We start from the raw sequence: 20817 nt of genomic DNA on the forward strand, positions 1-20817 counted from the left end.
GAAAGACAGCCTACCTCTGTTGCACACACAAAGACACACACACACACACACATACATAGCCTCCCTTCTCTAACCTTATGTCTTATTAGCATTATGTGTGCTTTAAGTACCAGAAACAATCTTTTGTATCCCACAGACCGCATTATTTTTTAACAGCTTTCTTTAATGAGCCACTAGTAAACACCATATCATGTGTATATCTTTATAGAATTTTCAAATTCAAATGTTATTCCCAAGTGTCACCTTTTCTCCCCTAGTGTTTCCAGCTATAGCTCATGCCATTTATATTTACCCCAGTCCTTCAGAATGGCGCTAATGTGTATAAACTAACAGACTCATTCTGAATTTATACTTGTCGTGTAATGACCATACGTTTTTCACTTGTTCTAGCATCAGACTGAGTGGGCGGACTGCAGACAGAGTACATTACGGAAAAGATAAACCAGTTGTCGTTGTTTTTTTGTGCTCTAGGTGGACTCTAGAACAGCTATTGTTTTGATTATACACAACTACGCTTGGTTCAGTTGAAAAGTAACTAGCTTTAATAGGTTAGAGCCTCGAGTGTAGTGAGTAGGGAGGTTTAGAGGGTGGCTTTTAACTTTTTTTTACAGCTCCAGATCTTAGTAGGAAAAAGATTATTCAGGTAGTTTAACCCCGTAATCCTAATGTTTGAAGTGCTTTCAAACAGGCCCAACACTGGCAAGTTTAAGGAAATGGATCACTGGCACCAGATAAATCACAGCTTATTTTTGTTAATTGTTCCAACTGGAAAGTATAAGCGGTAAATAAATATATAAAAAGTTATCCAAATGCCAGCGCAGGAGGGAGGGGAGGATGAATTGGCAGGGTTGGGGGAGTCTGCCCTCCCTGTGACACTGCCCACTGCGTTCTCAGGACCGGGCCGGGTGCCTGTGAGTATGTGATGGTAATAATTTGTGTCTCTGCTCCAGAGAAAAGGTCCTGGAGTAAGCAACATTTCAGCCCTCGCTGAATTACAGCTCTATGTTAAAGGGGGCCGGTAGGTTTTCGTGGGTATAACTCCTTAGTTTAGCATTTTCTGGTCATTAGTCAGTTTCATGAAGAGAGGGAGAGAAGAAAAAAAAGAGATTTATTTAACTGCTGACCTGTATCTTTCTTTTAAAAGCAACTCTGTGGAAACGCACCAAATAATTATAAAACCATTTGGGAATAAAGGTTAGAATGCCATTGACTTCATGTACATGTGAATGGATTTCGTTAAACAATTTTGATGCCATTTTTAAGACATAATTAAGGGGAGATTTTGAGGCGCTTACAGTGGTTAAATAAAGGAGAAATACATTAGTGCCAAAAGCCACACTCAGCAAACTACAGCCATGCTGTAACACGAAGGCCATATATCCGACTGCTTATTGTTTAATTAGCCTACAAAAGCATGCCGAAAAGGGTTTGCGCTGCAAAAATTTGCCAGCGTTATTTTTGTTGATAAACGCAAAGTTTTAAGACATGGCCCTGCCCACAGTTTAGACTTGCACTATGTACATCAGGAAGACAAGAAGTCGTATATTCCGGTCTTAGCAGCACGATTGCTGTGGTGCGTGATAATGAATCCGACCTCTATGGGCCCAACGTGCTAAATTAGCCAAACGAGACCAAGTATGGCAGAGCTCTCGCAGTGCACTAACAGCAATATAGCCTCCTAAAGAGACTATATGAGCCCATCCTCCCTGAGAATCAGACTGCCAAGTCTCCCAGGGCGACTGTAATTCCCTGCGCTCGGGACCCAGAAGGCTCATCATTTACACAAGGTAAACATCGTGAAGCTGAGAATTTGGAAAGGCAGTGGGGTTGTGTGGTTAAGCATGTTTTTGAAGTGGCGCCCCTCATTTGTAAATCACAGTGATCTGATCCGAGGAGTGTATGTTGCCCCTGCAAACTCATATTTTATGCAGATGTGCAATAAGAATGTGCATTAACTTGTTAGAATTGTTTAATAACTTCTAAATGATATTTATGTTGATTACTTCCGTTCTGGAATAACTACAGCTGGTGCTTTTCTCATAAAGCCAAATCGATAGCTTAAATAAGATGTTTGTATTAATTTTTAATCTATTGCATGACTCTCTGTTGCCTTATATTGTGTCATATTTCTATATAAATATTTAACACACACTGATATTTTTGATAAAAAGGTTAAATAACAGCGACGATGCATTTGTATGCATTTGCTTGTATTTTAGTCCTCTTTAATAAAAGACAAAAGAAGAAAGCACTATAATTGTGTGCGTGTGGAGTGGGACACATTTCCCTGGCTTGTAGCTTGGCCTGAAAAATGCCTGATGGGCTGCTTGATGCATAAAGGGCTTTTTTGCATCCTTGGGTTGCTTCTCCATTTTGTCGTGGCTCTCAGAGAGGAGATGGGATCTTATGGAGGTAATTATTTCTGAGAGTCTCCCTCGCCACACTTACCCCCCTCCCTCCATGTGTATTAAAACTAGGCAAGAAGAGGAGACCTTTGTCTGGCAGGGCTTAAACAAAAGGTCTATCTGACTTTAGAGATGAACACGTCTTTAAATGCTGCGGCCGGATGGGAGCTGAGAGAGCCCCGCATGTCCCGCTCTTTTGTTTCTTCTGAGTGATAATGCTTCAGGAGGTTTGCAACCAGGGCCAAATTACCACCAATGCAGTGAGAACCATTTTCATGGCAGCTGTAGGCCAACAACATACACTAATGGACATGTTCTCTTTTTTTTCTGTTATAGATTGCCATTAAAAAAAGAAAGAAAGACGCGTTTTGTTTTAGCCTGATGCAAGCGTGTATATGAAGAGGACTGCATGCTTTGTTCAGTTACCCTCCGAATGCGATCCTCAAAGCTGCTCTTTGTTTTCCCTGTGGTCGTATTCTCATCCGCCAGCATTTCAGAGCCTTGACAAGATATTTTAACGGTTTAGGTTATTTTATTTTTTTTCCTACTTGGAGGGCACACAAGCAATTATAACAGTTACTTTTTGAGATCGCCTCCCTAGACAGTGTTTCCAGGGTTTGTGGCCATAATTTGTAGCCATTACATAAACTGAAATGGGAAAGCAGTGAAGTGAAAGATATGACATACAGCCAAATCGGTCTCATCATTTTGTTAGCCATGGGTGATGTACTAATGCAAGGCCATCCATTTTCCCTTTGATTCCTTACACAAAGCAGGAGGCGCAGAGGCGGCCACATTCCACTGTGATTAGACGGAGACAGGCCAGGCTGCAGGAACACAAGCTTGCAGTGTTTTTTCACTCTCCTGCTATCGTACCTGAGGAAAGTTGTCTTAAAATCTCCAACAAGATTGAGCAATAGTAAATCGACAAGATTATCAGTCATGTTTGTAAAAATCGCCAAGTTTTTGGTGTAAGCAATGCCATTACAATGATCGCAAAGTAACCAAAGCTCACTTTTTCACAGAAAATAGGCCATCCCTTGTGAAACACGATCTTCACCATGAGAGGCTTTTTGTTAAAGGAAATTGTCTCAGGAGATCCACAGCCTGACCCTGAGTTTATATTGCTGTATCATTAAATGGAGACAATACTCAATTCGTGAATATTTTTTTTTCATTTCATAATAAGTCATTTATGCGTATGCGTGTTATTATTTTTGCAAAGAGCAGTGATTTTACCAGAAAAGCTCAAAACCATTTTTTCAGATGGCAGGCACTCAAGATTGAGTCATTTCTAAATAATTCCGTCCAATGCTATCATAATTGTTCTGCGGTTTCTGCGTGCAGAATGTCCAAAATTATTTTTGAAAATAGTCAGTTAGTGCTTTCGAAAAGACATGCTTTAGGACCGGCGTCCCTGGTTGTTTTTCTTTCAACGAGATCCTCCTTCAGAGAGGAGTGATACAAAAGCTAAATTGTTACCTCATGTTTTCACAGGCTGTTGTGGCCACTGACAGTTAAAATTAGCAGAAATTGCAATGATTATTTGCATTAACATACCTGACTTTAAACCATTATGCTTATTTAAAGTCTGAGGGACATTTTCCTTGCAGACTACTGTGAATTATTTTACACCATAAGGACTATTTTATTTATTTCTTTACTGTCCGTGACAGGTAGTAAACATCCAGGAATGAGATACCTTTAGTAAAGTGTGACAGTTTCGATTTACATACGCTTGAAAAAGTAGGTCCTCTTTTGTTCATGCCGAACAATGCTAATAAACCTGCATAGTGAGCAGACAACTGAAGGGGCTGTGCTTTAGTGAATGTACAGTACACATGACTGCTAAAGGTGTGAGCTGACAGCCTGCAGAGACTTGATCTGGTCTTAATTCGAACAGGGAGAGGAAAATTGCTCCGCGGACTCTTCATTGTGTGGTGACTCCTCTGACACTAACCATAGGAGATAGTACAATGCTCTCTGTCACAGGGCATTAAGGGAAACAAGGCATTGTCAAAGCTTGGAGGACGTCACAAAGACAGGCAGCATAGAGCTCTGATAAAGCAGCAATTAACTAATTGCCTCAAGCAGTACAACAGCAGACTAGTGTTATTATTAATGTGTGATAATACGGATGGATCTCTCACACACAGATACTTCCACTGGGTTACACTTGTGATGAGACTGCAATAGTGTGACGTGTGTGGCTTCGTGTCCAACACCCTTGTCATTAGCTATCATCTCTGGGAAAGCGCTGGGCCCTGAATCCCTTCACTTCTGATTAGACGGCAGTCCATTGATGACTGGGGCGTCCAGGTGACAGGGTAAAGTTAGTGACCCCATCCTCCCCAGTGCATCTCGCCTGCAAGTAATTAATCCTGACTCCTACCATCACCCCTCCAACCACCAACCCCCCCCCCCCCCCCCCCCCATCTCTCTCTCTCTCTCTCTCTCTCTCTCTCTCTCTCTCTCTCTCTCTTCCCCCCTCCCTCTCTCACTGTCTCTCTGACCTTGCATCCTTTCTCTCATTCATCTGAGATAAGATCATGTGTGTGGGATCTTTGTAAAAAATGAGAAACATATACATATATCGCTAAGGTCGATAAGGTTTTTAAAATGTTTTTGTGAAAGTAGTCTCACCAAGGCTGCATTTAAAAATACTGTAAAACCAGTAATATTCTGAAATATTATTACAATTTAAAATAAATGTTTTTTTTATTTTAATATATTTGCAAGTGTAATTTATTCCTGTGATGGCAAAACAAAAATTTTCAGCAGCCATTACTCATTACATCATTACTCTTCAATGTCACATGACCTTTCAGAAATCATTCTAATATGCTGATGTGGTGCTCAAGAAATATTTCTCGTTATTATCAATGTTGAAAACAGTTGTGCTCCTTAAAATTTTTTGTGGAAACTGATATATATATATATATATATATATATATATATATATATATATATATATACATGTATGTATGTATGTATGTATATATATATATATATATATATATATATATATATATACATGTATATATATTTTTCCAGGATTCTTTGATTAATGGAAAGTAATTAATTTCTTTTAAAAACGTACTGACTGCCAACTTTTAAACGCTAGTATAAATAATTATGAATATATGAACGTAATAAATAATAAAGTATTTATTTTTAGTTAGTTATTTTCTAAATACACTCATATATATATTTGTTTACATTTTCTAAAACAAGTTCATTATATTAAATGTATTTAATAAAAAAAAAAGAATGTATTATGAACGAACATTAACTCTGAATGTTTTTATTTATAAATGTTCATTTTTAGGTCATGGTACCTAATGTATACTTGCACTCACTGTCTTATTAACAGATTAATTTTCAGTCTCTTGGGTTCAGCGTACATGGTGCATGGGTCTGTTTATCATCATCTCTCACTCTCCTCTGCTTTCTGTCTCTTTCTCTGTATAGAGACTGCTTTCCTTGTTTCCCCCTTTCCTTTTCCCCATCCACCTCATCCATCACAACAAAGTATGGAATTGATAGCCAGTATTGATTATCCATAGCAGTGCCTAATCTTGGTTAACTGTAGGAAGCTTTGCAGGTTTAGCCGGCATCGGACGAGGGCCAGTGATAATGCAGATGGGAATTTAGACTTAATGCTGTCATCATGTTCTCTTACAGCGACTGACCACCGCGTGTTAGACAGCGTCCCCTCTGGACCAAGGAAATGACTTAAGGACAACTTGAAATGCCATTCGCAATGCATTTAACTCTTTGTAATCTGACACATTTCCTGAACATTCATGTGGGAAATGTTAGGACTTGATTTACTTGATTGACTAGTGATTATTGGTTGATGTTATTGGTTAATACTTGTTTCCCTGCATAGCTTTGGCTGCATTGGCAGAAAAAGAAAAGTTAGAGAAATATTTTTTCTTTAAAATAATACAATGAATTACGCGCAATATGTCAGGGACGTTAAGAACGTAAATAGGCTCAATATTTCTCATTGTCTTGAATGTTATTTGTTAATATGTTCTCAGCAACACAACAGGAATATTCATGTCTGTTTCAATCCAATTGCATAAAAGCAAACGCTCACATTAGCCTGCTTTTTTCCATCTTTTTTCCCCCATGTCTGCTTCCTGCACTGATGAGTAACTCTATTTAATAGGCTGCCATTATGCAGGCAGATTGGGAAGTTGACTGGGAAGTGCTCCTAGCTATTGCTGCATTTGAACCCTGTTAATATATGCAAATTAAAAGAAGTCGGGCCTCGGGATTGGTCCTGTTTTAAATAAAACGAGAATCTGATCAAGGCAATCTGTAGATGGGGTGTTATCAGAGGGAGCTGGAGCAGCGGTTGATGATTCCTCGCCTGTATCTCTCTCTTCCATCATACTGCACTGCATTAAAGAGACATGATTCATCAAACACAGGCACTAGTATTTTATGAAATTTCGCTCTCTAGGGCAAAGGCTTTTTTCCTTAATCAGAAGACAGTGGGCTTGCTTAAGTAGAGTGCTCCACTCCGCGGTCATGCCAGATTTTCATTTAATTTGTTTGTGTGAAGGGGGGCATCCAGGGCAGGTGTGTATAAGCGTGTGCGTTCCCCATTATGTTTTACGACGCATAAACTTGATGCACGCACCTGTCAGCGAACGTATCAGTGGTGGAGTTTACTTTTAAATAGGAGGAGCAGCTTTTATTACTGCTGGGAATTTAATGCTGCACATACTCTTAGGAGACTCAACAATAGGTAGCGTTAAGTACTGTCATTGGGCGAAGGCCTGTTGATTGTTCATTGACTGTGTCTAGGTTTGCTGGAGTGCTTCTGTGGCATTTGCATAATACATGGATCCAAAACCCTGATGATTTGAAGCTCATTTATAGCTCTTCAGCCCTCACAATTACAACCAAGGATAACTGAAACAAGCATCCCCTACAGGGCTCGACCACCTTCTTTGTGTGTAAGTGTAGGGGTTAAAATGGCAGAAAAATGTGGGTATTTTTCTTTCATTAGCCACTGCTAAGGAATATCTTTATCTGTGGATACCCTCACACAAACCAATTAACTCGTTCTGAATAATTCATCATTCAGTGGCGACTGTGGTCCAAAAAGGAACAAACTGATAATAAGATCCAGATCCCAGTATGTGTGCGATGTAGGACAGAGCAGACACCTCCAAACCTTTGGTATGCATGAAGGATCCTTGCCACAGAAGGTCATTTTCATCTCTTTCTCTTTCTCATTGTCACATGCTTGTATTTCTGATAATGCCACATACCGTTCACAGTGATTCTCTCCGCTATAATACACCTCATGCCTCTGTCAGCTCACTTTCCCATGACCTGCTCTAGAGATCGGCACAATACAGTCACTTCATCAGGGCTTCCTCTCCACTGCCACTGCTTACAGCCTCAGCTTCGCTCTCAGAATCTCACCATTCTTCCCAGAAATTATTCGCTTATGACTTAATTAGTCATAATTTTGAATGAACAAGGGGTCAGGTGATAGGGTTGAGAAAGGAGATGGAGAGATGAGAAAATGAATGGATTGATGTGGCATGAGACTGTCTGACATTCCTGTGTGAAAGGATCATCTAACAGCTGAAGCTCGTAATCCAACCCTGTTGATAGAAAGACATCTCTCGGACCCCCTGGCCATGTTCGAGAAGCAAACTGCCCAAAGGTCCCATGAAATCACTTGAAATGTATTAAGGTATTTCCTGTTGAAATAGGAAGGTTTTTTTTTTTTTTTTACATGCGTAACTAAATTTGTGCAAAAGATTAACAACTTAGACTTCAGCTCATTCAACAGCATTTGTAGCAATGTCTGCAAAAGGTTATGAATATTAACATACAGATATCTTAATAGACATGGACTTAAAGGGATAGTTTACTCAAAAATGAGAATTCTGTGATCATTAACCTCATGTCGTTCCAAACCTTTATGAAATTCTGGTCCAAACAACATGGAACTCCATTGACTTTCATTGTATGGAGAGAAAAAGAATATTAAAATTTCATAGCTCTGCAGAAGAAAAAGTCATGCAGATTAGGAATGGCATGAGGGTGAGTAAATGATCACAGATTTTTCATTTATGGGTGAACTATCCCTTTAAAGACACAAAACTAGAAAAAAAAAATTCATGAGCTCTTTGAAAGATTCTGACCATCTTTCTCATTTCCTCCATGTTTCTTTCTTCCTCCTCTCCTCTGGCCCCACCCTTCTGGAAAAGCCATTAAGGCGTTGTCTCAAGCTTGTCAGATCATGGCCAGGCAGAGGGGAAATATTCCATCTGAGCGGCACACTGTCTTCAATTGCTGCAATTAAGAGTGTCAGCATGCGGCCACGGTCCTGTCTGACTGTGAGGGGACGGGGGGGTCGTCAGGTCCGTGTGACCGAACACACACATGGCTAGAAGCGAGCAACCCTACGGTCCCCAATACGACACCGCCACTCTGTTTGATAAAGGAAAACAGACGATTTGCGCTGAAACTCCGGCAAGTGCAGAGCCAATGAGACACTCTTGTGGGTCAAGTGCTGCATTTGCATTTTGATGGGATGTTATCGAGTAATTAATGCACTAGTCAGAATGTATTACCTCAGGAGTGAATTGAAAGGTTCATTACCAAATCACCCTCACTCCAGGAATAGGTATTTCTCTAGGCGTTTGCCTCTGACATGTTGTTCTTCTCTCCCTCCCCCCCCCCGTCTCATCGTGGCAGGCTGTAGAGGTGAACAGTGGCTCTTAATAAGGGCATTCACTTTGGAGAGCGCTCGTCATAGTAAATGTACACATCAGGGCCTTGCCTTCTTGTCACTTTAATTGCTTCTGGAGGTTCTTAATAGGCCAATCTTCATCAGCCCAGGCCATGTTATGAATAACTTGGGCATCGGAGGACTTCATGCTTAATAAAATGGACCCAATTTATAAAAATGGAGTGCATTGTTTACAAAGCACACACAAGAACTCTCCACTTTACGGTTATCCATTAGAGAAAGATGAAAATGGGCTGGGTATCGTCAGTTGTCAAGATGACATTACTCCTATACTAGTGAATCACCAATATAAAAATTCTGGCCAATACAATAAGCCTGTCATTGTTTTAATGTCATTGTCGATAACTGATAATATTAAAATCCATTGCTATTGTGTCTAAATATGTAAAAAAAAAAAAATGCAATTAGATAAATGCATTTTTGAAAGTGAATTTAGGCAGCACTTTTGTATGAAAATATTTTGAGATTTGCTTTTAACATGGGAAATGAGCATACACAATTAAATATCCAATAGCTTACAATTTCACTAAATAAAAAAAGAAATTTTACTGATATATTGTGTATCCCTAACATAAACTATGATTACAATTTTAATGTATGTTGCATTATGTATATGTACTACAGCAGAGCTTGTGGTACAGCTGAAAGTACATTGCAACTGAATGTATTTTACTGCCGGGTGTATACTACCACCTAGTGTGTATTACAGCCGAATGTGCTATATACCGTTACTATAGTATATACTACACCTCTAATTTCTCTCTAGCCTCACTTATTCCCCTCCCCGCTGCCAAAACCAGCAGCGTACAGAGGGAAATTTGAGTGTGCTATGAGATTAAAGGCTGAAATCAGGGCCTTGTGAGCAATCATCAATTCCCAAGAACATTCTTTCATCTTCCATTCTTCCACCCTAATGCTAACGGTTTCATGTCACAACATTGTTGTTGCTTTTATCATCCTATAATAACTCTCCTGCAAAAAACGTGAGGGAGATTGGAAGAATAAGAGGCTAAGAGAGGTCTGTTCTTTCTCTGCCATCACTGTAAATTTACACAAGGCCCTTTTGCTGTCACTGGAGCAGTTCCTTTTATATTAGCGGTCTTGTCTTTAGCCTGGACTTAAACCCAGAAATATTCCACCAAGACATTTATAGATATTGTTCTGTTTTCCATAATGAAATCAAGCATTGTTTCCTGCCTCGCTTGTTATTTTGAGCCTAATAGCCATAGCGGGTGCGAGCCTGGTGTCTCTGATTCGTTCGTTGGGGACAAAATGGCGACCTGATAGGCTCGCAAATCCCCGTCTTCCATCAGCCTGCTTGTCCGTCAGCAGGGCATCAACGGCACCAAACTGCAACCCATCTCCCGGCCCATCAGCAGGTCTCACACGCCAGTGAATCCGAGCCTTTTGTTCCCACTTGGGCTGATAGGAATGAGGAGGTAGACCACGGAAAAGCAGAGCAATTTTCTGCTATTTAAGCTTGGAGAGATGGTGCTCCTTGGGAATCGTGTGTGTGTGTGTGTGCAGAGGCGTTTGGAGAGGAAGGGAGTTTGTTTGGAGTCACTGGATAAGATTTTTTAGATTTAGGCATGCATGGAATTGGGGGTGAGATAATCGAGGATGTGAAATTGAAACCTGTCAGCTAGCAATAGCCGTCCTTTACTTCAACACCACACACACATCTCGAACCCGTCTGCCTTTTCAGTTATATGTGACTGTCAATAAAAAGCACTTTACAACATCCACACAACTTTTTCAGTCTTTCTACTTCAAAATTAATTATATGTGTTACTTGCCATTTCTTAAATTATTTGTGAAAACTATTAGCAATTTCTGATTGAAAATTGTTTCTACACCAGTTTTTTTCCCCCAGTGTAGTAGAGGGTTTGTCCAGCTTCTCAGTTCACAATATTATACAACCTATTCTAGGTTAGTGCACACTATATAGTCTTTTTGAGAGCAACATTTAAAGACAAACTGATGTTTGGTTAATTGGCAATGGCAGAGTTAATTACCTTTAAAAAATGAGAAGAAAAGACAAACATATGCTGTGCCTTCTTCCCTGTAGCCATGTCAACAAAGCCGCTAAAAGAAGCCCTTATGAAGTATGTCATGTTGTATTATTTTAATTACTGCATGTCAGTGTAATTTTGCTTAAACATGGTTTTATTCTTCTTCTTTTACCCCAGGTTATAATTTGTTGTATGGGTGCTCATTATTAATCTAATTTATTTTCTCGTCAAGCAAGCCATGTGACGACCGACTTCCTGCCTCAAATGACAATTGCAAACAGTAGCCTCCTTTTAAAGGTATAATCACCCATCTCTTCTAATTAGGAGAAGAATGTGCACTAGATACAAAGGGCTCTGTGAGGATGCAGCCCCGAGCAAGCGATAACTACCGTGCCTCGCCGCAGCCTGATCTGGGATCGTCTTTAGGGAGGCGGTATCTGACATTAGATTAAGGGAGGTTATTTGTGGAGGGGGAGTTACTCAGGTTACATTCCTTTAAGGGAAGTGGCTGGCACCCTGTCTTCATTTCACAGGCTGGTAAAGTGAGCAAGGCCCTCTCGTATTATTCACCGGGGCAGGCTGATCGAAGCTCGGCTCGATAGCACTAAACCAGCTCATGCTCCGAAGATTTGTCTTACAAAACCTTGAAAACTGCTCTGAACATCCATACATTGATTTTTGTTGGCGGGGATCTCCGGGGCTTTCATGTAGAGGCAGGATCCATGCAGGGATGAGGAGAGGGCTTCCCCCTTCGCCAGAGTGTGCCGGCAGAGCTGGGGGATTCCGTTTCAATAACCCGGCCGAAGGAATTAGAAACACACAGGGCTGCTAGAGCCGCAGCTCACTGTTATGCTAAAGCCTCTAAAACACACACGCTTTAACACCCTTACGTGCACTTTTATATCTAAATATACTATATAGAGTGCAACTACTCAAGTAGGTTGCGAGATTAAGGAGCAAAAGAAAAAAAAACAACAAACTGTGCTGTATACCTGAATTTGGACATGCAAGGCCACGTTTCCACTTCCTGTTAACATCTAAGCAGATTTGTCTTTTTCCACCTCAGAGTAAAAACAATGTGGCTTAATGTCTCATAATATGACTTTCTATCTCACAATATGTCTTAATCTCATAATTGTGACTTTGTATATCACAATTGTGACATATCTCAGTTGAACTGTATGTCTTAATATATCACAATCTCAATTTAACTTTATATATATTATTTATATCACAATTTAAATGTAAATCTCACAATCTGGTTTATTATTTCATTATTTATCACAATGCCCTAATATTTCACAATTGTGACTTTTTTTTCTCAAATTGCAACCTTATATGTCACTTTTGCACTTAAGCCTGTATCCAAAAAAAAGTTGTTTTGACTTTATTATTTCTCATTTTAAACTTTATCTCACAATTACCTGTACTTTTTTTATTTTTTTATTTTTGTAATCTGACGTGGAAACAGGCTTCCATAATTTCCTTCATTCTCCCTTGTTCTCTCTCTCTCTTTTTGTCTCATTCTCCCTCTCCTTCACTACTAATTCCTGTGCCTTTGATGTGATAAGGAAGTGTTAAATCAAAGTGAGGCCTAATTACATATCTTGGGACTGGCTGGTTGTAAAGCATTGTTCATACTGTTAGAAAGATGGGCGAGAGCGTGTGTAAAGGGAGGGCTCCACGTGTGTGTGCGCGTCTCTGGCTGGCAGCTGCCAGCATGCGTGCCACCTGCTATACATCTCTCCATTAGCATAATCACTCTCTGGCAAATGGCAATAATAGTGTCATGCACTTCTGTGTAATTGCCGCTGTCATAATATGTGCCTGACGATTGTGTTTCCTGACTCGACATGGAGGGAAGCAAAGATCTCTGGTGCCACATTCACACTGAAGTGCCTTTGATCTGAGGCCTAGGAAGGACATCCCTCTATTCGTCACTCGAAAGCACCTTGTCAGATGCAAATCAGAAGTAACCATGATGCATTGCTGCATTTCGTTAATATCATAGAAGGTTATGGGCTTTGATCACAGGGATTATTAGAACTGTAAACATGCACACGTTGGTGTCAAATTTAAAAATATGTGTTTTATGCTCTATATAAGCATTACATGCTTGTTTGTAATTTTCCAAGCAAACATTTGTGTGACACCGACACCAATGTTTTACATAATTAGCCCACTCACAAGGGATAGCCAAGGAAAGCAAATGAATAGGTAATGATCGCATAGGCCAGGGGCGGTGAGGTCCGAGCATGAGTGACAGCCGCCGTAGCCATTGTGACGAACTCAGACCCTAATTGGGCCGGAGTCTGCAGAAGAAGGAAAATGGAAGAATCTGGAAGGGAGGGACTGGGGGGTGAACTGCGCAAACACCAGACAAGCCAAACAGGAATTCTAATGGATTGCATGCTCGGCTTGCTGACACCTCATTGCACCTAACATCGCTATATTTTGCAAGGGTAGCAAAAATTATACATTTACTAAGATGACGCATGCATGTATTTTTCTCTCAGACAGGGTGCGGGTTGTGGTTAGCCACCCCATTGTTTGATGTATGGCAAGGAAATCGGACGGTTGGCGTAAGTGCGTGTTTGCGTAATAGAAATGGATGCTGGGACCGTTTTCAACATTTTGTTACTTTTTCATTATTCATATATCCTTTACCTTTTTGACATTCCGACATTCAAGGACGTAGGCCTTCGTCTTTGAATGTGGATGATAAATTCTGAGCAATCCCTCCCCTAATCGTTCAGAGCAGGAGGAAAACACACAGCCTTTTTAAAGCATCTGTGTCTTAAACTGTCATTGATTAAATGTTAACTGATATACTCCAGTTGGCAATCTTGTTAAAGCTTCCAGTAGCCAAGATAGACAGTTTAGAGTCCCGGCTGATCAATATTACAGATAAAGATTTCATCCATCAATGAGCTCCCAAAACAAAAGGTGTCTGTTACCTGATTAGGCCGGCTAGAAAGTCTCTCCCCCTCCGGACTGCCGACGCAGCACAAGGAGTTCTATTCGATCGGCTACAAACATGGAGCCCATGTAATTACAGCTCCAAACAGTTCCGCAGATAACATGCCTTTGACTTAGCTCTGGATAAAGGTTAATCTCCCTCTGTCTGTCCGGCGAGATGGGTTTGGGCTTTATATATTTATTTAAGTCCTCCGGTAAGGCCAGGGCCAGGGGCTGTTAGCGTGGTGCCTGGGAGAAAAGAGTTAGAACCTCCTGCATACCAATGCCAGCGCAAATGACTGAATCGATGGCGGAATGGCCACTGCTGTTTAAGAGTATCAATAAATGTTCCCTTATTTCCTCCTCAATGGCTAAGTGTTGTAGTTAAAAGTCCAACAGATGTCTTAATTGAAAGTTAATTTTAAATCAATGCAGAGAGTCATTTAAATATTGATCACGCTCTTTTGACTCAAATTGTACGCTGACCGTCCCAGCCCAACATAATTTGCCCATTGCTCCTTTAAAAAGAAACCAAAAACAACTTTGTTCAAATTGAATCAATAAGCCACAATTAGTATGTTGTGAAACTGCCATTGACACCTCCTAAAGGCCCACAGGCGATTTCATTGTCTTTTCTGGCACAGATACAGCATGTCCTTAATTACAAAGTATGTTTATGGTGTTTTAATTGTATTAGGTCACAGTAAAATCAAACAAAAGATCTCTTTAATGCAAGAATACATGACAAACTTGATGTTTGAATGCCCTCCTGTCCTTCCATTACAGGTTCAAGGCCATTAAAGAGACTTATGGGCCCTCGAAAGCAGGGCATCTGCTGTACTTCTGATTTTCTCTGTATCAGACAAATGAAGGCAAGAACGGCAGGCGCTGGAAGGGGGAAAAAATAGGGAGAGAGAGAACAGGGAACATTGTCAGAGGCCTCTGTCTATCAGGGTAATCTTATTTATTTAAAGCATATGTCTGCTGGTACTCCTTTGTCAGGGTCTATTAGGGGGCAGTGCAGCCCATATGACATTGTTTAGCAAGTAATGAAATGGACATTTTTTGCATGTTTTTATGGAGTTGGAAGAAGCGCACGGACTCATTCATTTTCCTCGCTGGATGCCATTTCCTAGCCATCGCCACAGATCGAGCTGCACAGCTATTGTCAGCCCCGTTTCCATTCAGAAATTTGACCGTGATTCTGTCTAATTAGATGTGGCCACTGAGGTCTTCTTTTCTGTCCTGCAAGAATTTGCAGAATGTTAACATGACCACTGTAACCCGTAAATTGGGTCAGTGTTTTGATCGATCATAATAACGTGCTTATGGAATTTGTTTTTGTAGTCAGTTTTGGTACTTTCCAGTCCACGTTCTCCCCTTTCTTTTGAAGGATGATGCAGCTCTCTGTGTATATTTGACGAATCTGCATGCGCGCCAGACCACCTTTTCAGCTGTCTGTTTCTCCTCGCTTTGCGGTCGGGGTTTGGCTGAGGCTTTCTGGGTTTCCAGAGCAGACCTGCACAAGGGTGACAGATAGGTCTTATTTGTCTGATAGAGTTGAGCAAGAAAATAGATCTAGAGCTGGTTACTTCATTAGGTTCTCTCATTGATTGAACCTCCTGCTGAAGTGATGCTGCAGCCTCCTCTGATAACTGCTGGTAATAGAACAAAATGAATTCTTATCACAGAGATTGGAAAGGCCATTAACCCTGGCCCCCAGTGCTTTTCAGACGTCACAGACAGGAAGCCGTGCGGTGCGCTGAGGAAAAAAAAACTCCATGCTCCGTCTGAGCCGAGGTCATGTTGGCGGCCGTGTGTGAAATTTCCAGCCCCTTTGGCTCCTGTGTAGATGAAACGGCTACCCGGGCAGATGTTTATAATCATGTCTTGAATAAATATTGGATGGAGTATAATAAAAAGGAGAGAGAGAAAGGAGCGAGGAGGGAGGGGGGAGAACGAAACGAGGAGGAATCTTTTTATATTATTTTCGAATACTAAAGTAAGCCTGGCTGCAGTGCCTTCTTTCTCCGGATGCCTCAGGTGATCTGAATGGCACGGACACAAAAAGCCTTTTTGTGTACGATGCAGGTGTTTGGGGTTTGTCTGCGGAAACCTTTGAAGATGCTAGATTTAATGCTAGTTATTTGGAACCATTAATATCCCTTATGCGGGTGAGCGCAGGAACAGAAGTCTGCAGAAATGAGAGGAAAATTTGTGTTGGTGCAGCAAAAGAAGAAGCTTTAATCTTCATCATGTTTATTCATTTGATGGAGGTGATTAATGTTTTGAAGTGCATCATACATCACAGAAGAGCTAGAAGCATAGGAAAACTTCCTTGGATGAAAGTAACTGACAGCAACAAAAGACATTTTCTGATTGCTGATGCACAAGGTGTACTGCAGTAGAAGTGTGCTTGCCTTAGAGAAAGAGCAGCTTTCTTGTGTCTCCCAGCAGCAGCAGCAGAGCCGTGAAGGGAAACGGGCCCGCTCTCCACGTGGATGTTTAGTATTTTAGACATGGTACATTAACAGCATCTGGTTAAGATCTAAATGCTTGTTAAATACACTGAAATTTGGAAAAAGAAGGGAGCAAAAGAAGAAGAAGAGAGATTTGGGTAGGGTGGGGGGTGGTGGTAGGGGGATCAACAAGTCAGTAAAGCTTATTATCCTGAAAGTATTACAACTGGCCCTTAACAAAGTAGTACAGGGTTTCGAGTTTCAAAGTTTCCTTTAAAATGGAGCGGCTCAAATGAAAACCATGGGGGGAAAGAATGTGACATCATGAAAACCCTGGGCAGCTCAGAGCCAACCTGTGGTGTGCTGGGAAATTAGTGTTCCTTACACCTCAACAAGAAGAGACAGTCCAGAAATCATAATTACAACCACATTGCATTTTCACAAATGCTGAGTTCAGGAAAATTATAAGAAATGACAATCATGCAAAAATGTAATATTATTATTGATGATGATGATGATGATGATGATGATGATGATAACAATAGTTCGTTTTTTTATTAAATAAAAAATATAAGAAATGACAATGCTACAAAGAGCTATTATTGTTATTATTAATAATAGCTTAATAGTTTAAAATGAATAGTAGTTCATTTTATTATTGTTAAATTAACAATATAGTACAGTATGTACAGTATCTGTTTGTTACTACTTATATTTTTACTGATTTCATTGTTTGCAAAAATGCGGTCTGGTTGTAATTTGTTTTAGATATTGTATTTTTAACAATTATACCATTTAGGATAGCCTAACTTCAATAAGTTCTTTGTTATTCTTTTTTAAGAACCATAAATAAACCATCAGTCTAAGGTGAAGGTGGGGGACACATTTTAATGAGTCATTTTTTGGGGGTATCCAGGGCTGTGTATGGTAGGTGTCTCTTTTACTGGCTGGATAATGACCGCACTGAGGTGTTATAGCCCCCAAGAGGAGAGAGAGAGTGCGAATCCTGCCCTCCACATCTGTCATTATGCTTTCTCTATACTGGACAGGCCTGATGCTTTAATGAAAAGAAAGTGTCATCATATTTGTAAATTTCCATGGATGCCTCCTCTTTTGTTTCTTCTTTTTTTTTTAGGTATGGTGGTTGTGCAAGGGGGGACTGGTGTATTTTGATGAGGAAAAAACACAGGATTGCTTTAATTGTGACGCCTTTTTGACCCCAGTCTCCCTCCAGCGTGCCGATCAACCCACATCAGAGCAGGTCTCACGGGAGACTGGCGAACAGAGAACCGTCGGTGATGTGTGGTTGATGTGTTTGCGGGTTTTGCTTGAAAGGGATGGCGGGGGCAGTAAAAGTTGTCTATGGCTCTGCTGTTTGCGATTAAGTTTGATGGGCAGAGAGTCTGCCGAACCCCCCTTGCACCCCTTCAATGCTGCTGACATGCTGCCTCTGTAAAGCATTCAGATTACTCAAACTGTTGCCAGGGTCAGGCGCAGGGCAGACACCGCTATGATGTATAGGAAAGCATGTCTGGGAGTTTCTCTCGCTCTTGAAATGCAGACCAGAAAAACTGCAGAACACCCTGCTAAAAGACGAGAGAGAGAGAGAGAGAGAGAGAGAGAGAGAGAGAGAAAGGACAGTGGAAGGAAAGAGAGAAAAAATGCTGTCTGATGAGACCCAGATGATAGCAACCCATCCTTTTCTTCCCTTATTCCTTCTGTTACTACCTTCATAATTTGCCCTTTTCTTTTTCGTGACACTCCATGTTTTATTAATGCATTCCACGATCGCCTTAAAAATTTGATGCCCCCTCGAGGTAGAGACGCTCACTAGCACTTTGACACTTCATTTCCCAGCTAGGGGGACTGGGTCAGTAAATCTAGCCGACTGAAGAGAGCGCCTCACGCTTAGGACGTGGAGGAAGAGAGGGGGTGAGTGAAGGGGGAGGTGCCACAGCCTGGCCCCTGTACCCTTAGGGTGTGACATTGTGCTGTGGTGTTTGTGTAAGAGCGTGTGTGTGTGTGTGTGTGATTGTGATTGTGCGTCTCTTTTATTAACTGACCTGGAATCTGGTCATGATCACAGACATCCAGCTGGTCCTAACCCCCATCTGCCTATTGAGGCAATGCACTCTCTCTCTCTTTCTCTCTGATTAGCCCTCTGTCCTGACACTGGCTTAAGCTCAACACTACCTCTGTCCAGAGCCCCTTTGCCCCCTAATACCGCCCTCCCCCACAACAGTCATCCCCAGTCCTGCTTCAACTGCCTCTGCGACAGGAAGGAAGTGAGGCACAGAGAGCGAGATACACGTTGTATGTTATGTACATACTGTATGCAATGAAATTTATACATTTGAAGTGTAGCCTACCAGTACTTTCAATTTAAAATATTTTTTAATAGTATTTTATTGACTATATTTTTAAACCCAGAAAGGCTTGATGTTTAACTGGCCTACACAGTTATGGCCTTATTAGCCTAACACAAGTAAAAAAAATAAAACATTTAAAAAAAAAAGCCCACTGAAGACAAGTAGTCAATGATAAAATAATTACAAACAATAGGATAAAAACTACAATAGAAAGAAAACACAAATGAAACAGACCTACCCTAAAAAAAACTTTAATCAGATACAAAACAGAACAAAGCAGGTTTATTAGGCTGCTGTCTCTTTAAGAGCGGATGCACTAATCTAATATACTGATACACATGCGTTTTTTTATGAACCATTTACATTCACTTAAGACATAAACGACTCTTTATGAGGATACTTGCAAAGGCGGGCATTTTGACATATAAGTGTGTGTATTTGACTGTTCAAGCCCAGTAAGGCACTAAAAAGAACTCTAGGCGCCAAATTCAGTACTCATGCGCTGTATGAGCAGTCCTCATTCACTGCTTATTGCACTTGAACGGTTTAAAATCAATTGTTTTTAAACCAAAAGGCTTAAAAATGCATTCAAATGATAAACTTTCAAGACGGCACAGCACTGCAACATCAAATAAGTGTACCCGTGATGGAGACGATAGGCCAAAATCTCTACTGGTTGACAAATATCTACCGGTAATCTTGTCTACTGGTACATCACCCACCCCTAATTACTATGCAGAAATGTGTATACAATTATATTTATTATTTATTATTAATATTTTAGTTTATATTCTATTTATTTTATATTTTTATTTTAAAATTCTGAATTTGATTGGAAACGACACCACAGCTTTTTGTTTCCTTAAGCACAAACGCTGCAATTTATGCCATTTATTTTTGTATAAATGCGGCATGTACGTCTAAAGATACCCCCAGCTGTCTTACATACACACACACGGTACACACACACACACACACACAGACAGTGTCTTTGTTGCAGGATGTGTTAGAGCACACCGTCACCGCATGTGCGCCGAAATAGCAATTTTTGCAGCCGGCTGCCAGCAGTGACAGGAGATATTTCATCCTGTTGTCAGAATATTATTAATAAAACATCAGGACTAGAGTGCAGCACAATTTTTCCTTTCAATCACTCCCAGCATCTGCCATGAAAATTTCATGCTGTATATAATTTCCACTTAATGTATTGCACTTAAAACGTCGGTGCCAGCACCGTGTGGGGAGTTTTAAAGGGTTAATTATATCATGTATCTGCAGTCGGGGCCCCTCTGCTTACCAAACAATGACTTGAGTGATTGTATGCAAATATACCGATGACCTTTTTGCCTCCCCGTGGTCAATTTATATGGTTATTAAGGTTTTATAAAATGGATGAGCGCAGCACTTTGAACGCCATTTTCCTGCCTCATGTTGTCCTAATTTATTTCATTTCTCGCGGGGTCTTCCAAAATATGTTTATTTCTCCCCCTCGCTCTCGCTTTCTGTCTCTCTCTCTCTTTCTTTCTTCCCCCGTCGTGTGCCGTGTGATGGAAGCTGCATGGGGTGGAGGGGGAAAGACAGGAGTGGTTATCTGGCATTACTCAGCCTGCTAAAAATTCATTAAAATGTGACATCAGCGCAGTGAGAGACAAATGCTCTCTGGATGAAAGGGAACAGTAGGCCTTTCAGGGATTAGAGGCGCACGGCCTCGACCTATCACCTAACAGCATAAACAGATTAATCCACTGGCAGTGCTGCAAAGATACACAGAATTATTAAACACGAGGGGGGGGAGGCGAGGGTGGTTGAGCCTACGGAAAAATG

At 40.8% G+C, this 20817-nt stretch overlaps 1 protein-coding gene across 3 annotated transcripts in view; it reads left to right on the forward strand.

The window, feature by feature from the left end:
* Positions 1–20817, forward strand: part of zfhx4 (zinc finger homeobox 4) — a 76209-nt gene that overhangs the window by 40704 nt on the left and 14688 nt on the right. The window lies entirely within an intron of this gene.

The sequence above is a fragment of the Squalius cephalus genome (genome assembly GCF_949319135.1).
Source record: "Squalius cephalus genome assembly, chromosome: 25".
In the NCBI taxonomy this organism is placed as follows: Eukaryota; Metazoa; Chordata; class Actinopteri; order Cypriniformes; family Leuciscidae; genus Squalius; species Squalius cephalus.